Below are 2500 nucleotides of genomic sequence, written 5' to 3' on the forward strand. Positions count from 1 at the left end.
CGGAGGCCGGCCCGCGGAGGGTCCTCCCCGACGCGGCCCCGTGGACCTCATCGATCGTGGAAGGAGAAAAAAGGAGGACCGGGCCCGCGCCCGGATCCCCGGCGGAGGCGCCCGCCGGCAGGGAGGCAGGGAAGGCGGCCGCGAGAGCGGTCTCGCCCCGGCCGGAGGCTCCGGAGATTCTCTGATGCGTTCTGAAAAGCGAGTGCCTAGAAATCTCCGCGAGCGTGCCCGAGCCGGGGAGGCCGACTTCCGGACGTCGAGTTTGACCGGGGCGAGGCCGGGATTCCGTCCGGGTCTCCGGAACCGCCCCCCGGCCTGGGCCTCCGAATCCGCTCCCTCAAGGGCTTCCGGAGAGTCAAGGTCTACCAATTGCCGCCCGTGTCACGCGGTAGACCTGGAGGCCGCCGGGGACTCGGGGGCCCGGCCGCGGCGCCGGCGTCCAGGTCTACCCGTCCTCCCCGAGCCAGAGGGGCGGACGGGTAGACCTGGGCCACCCTTTGCCGGGGCGCGGGCGGAAGACCAGGACTCCGCCGCGGGCACCCCCGCCTACCCACCCCCCCCCACCCGTGGCCGTTCGGGCAGGTCTACCGCCGCGGCGAAGGAGCCCGGAACGGCGGGTGCGGGCAGGCCGTTTCTGCCCTTCCGGGGGGAGGAAAGGTAGGCCCGCACGCCCGCCGCCCCGGTCCATCGGGCCCTTCCCCTGGCGCGGGCGTCCAGGTCTACCGGTCCGGCGAAGGGTGGGGAGGCAGGCCCGCCCCACGCACGAGAGAGCTGTCCGCCGCGCCCCACCCACCCCCGGCCCCGTATATCGCGGGCAGGCGGAGGAAAGGGCGGTGGACCTGGACGCGGCTCCCCGGGGAAGGCCGGGTCTGACGCAACGGTGAGGTGGAGCGGGGAGGGTTGGGGGGGGGTGGGGGTGTCCGGGGTGCGGACGGTAGACCAGGACTCCTGCGCGGGAGCGGGGGCGGTGGAAGCCCAGGCTGGAAGGCCCGTTCTACCGGCACGGGGGGAGGGCCGGCGGGTCGGAACGGTGCAACCGCGCCCGGTAGGCTTGGGCGCCCTGTCCAGGTCTACCGGCCGCCCGGCCGCCCACCCGCTTGGCGCCAACCCGGACCTCCTCCGCTGAGGCAGGAAGGGGCTCCGTCAAGGCGGAGGGCGTGTCGCCCGGCCTGCCGAAACACGGGCGCCCGGGAGGCCAGGTCATCCGGCTCGCCCAAGGCCTCCGTCGGGAGACCCGGCCAGGTCTACCGGACAGCCCCCCGCCCGCACACGCACACGCACAGGTGGCAGGACCGCGCCACGCCCAGGGGACGTGTCCCCTGCCCCCCACGGCACCGTTGGGCGGAGGAACGGGAGGTGGACCTGGACACGGCTCCCCGGGGTAGGCCAGGACTAACGGCCCGGTGAGGGAGAGCAGGGGGTGGGGTTGCCGGGGCACGGGAGGTAGATCAGGACTCCTGCGCGCGTGGCGGGTGGTGGGGGGCGGGGAGGGTGGGGGAGGCCGGGCTGGGAGGCCAGGTCTACCGGGCGGGGGGGGCGGGCCGGAGGGGCAGGCCGTGGGAACCGTTCGCCGCGGGCGCGGCCGGACGGCGGACCCGGGCTCCGGCGCGGGGTCCCCAGGCTGCAAGGGGTTCCAAGGGGCCCAGGTCTGCCGGTCTGCCCTCTACCGGCCCGGCGGTGGCCGGTAGACCTGGACCCCTTGGCCACTACCGATGGAGGAGGAGGAGGAGGAGGAGGAGGAGGAGGCCTGGACCGCGGTTTGGGCGTTGTGGGGGGTGGCGGTGAAGGTGAGGTTGCGTTTTTTTGCTGCGTGCCTGCCATGGTGGCGTGCCTGCCCCCCCCTCCCACGGACCGTCGGGTGGACCTGGCCGCCTGCCGCTTTCGCGGGCTCCGTCATCCACCCCTGCCGGGGCGTGGGCCGGTCGGCCTGGTCTCCGAGGACGGGGAAGCCCAGGTCTGCCCGGGGCCCGGGGGTGGGGGGGGGGAGAGGAGAGGGGAGTCGTGTTCAGGAGGGGTGAGGACAGGGCGTCTGTACGCCCCGGGCCTGCCGCCGAAGCTCTAGGGCTGGGCGCCCGGCTCGCCGGGTGTCCCGCGACCGGGGCCCTGACGGTCACCCGCGACCGGGAGACCTCGGCGCCCCGGCCCCCCGAGCCCAGGTCTACCGGACCCCACCCCCAACCCCCTTGGCCTCGAGGGGCCCGAAGTGGACCTCCTCCGCTGCGGCAGGAAGGTTCCGCTACGGGGCGGACGACGGGTCGCGCGGCCTGCCGAGCCTCGGGCGCCCGGGAGGCCAGGTCATCCGGCTCGCCCGAGGAAGCCTTCGGCAGTCCTGGGCTCCCCGGCTTCGGAGGCCAGGTCTACCGGGGGGGGGCTCCGTTGCCCTGGGGCGAAACGAGCGCACGGCAGCGCCCGCGAGGGGACCGAGCGGGGGCGGTGGGGGGCAGACGGGGAGGCCCGGCCTAACGGCTGCCCCCGGCGGCCCGGTCAACCGGCCGCGGAT

Source organism: Eublepharis macularius, chromosome 5, assembly GCF_028583425.1.
Source record: "Eublepharis macularius isolate TG4126 chromosome 5, MPM_Emac_v1.0, whole genome shotgun sequence".
Classification (NCBI taxonomy): domain Eukaryota; kingdom Metazoa; phylum Chordata; class Lepidosauria; order Squamata; family Eublepharidae; genus Eublepharis; species Eublepharis macularius.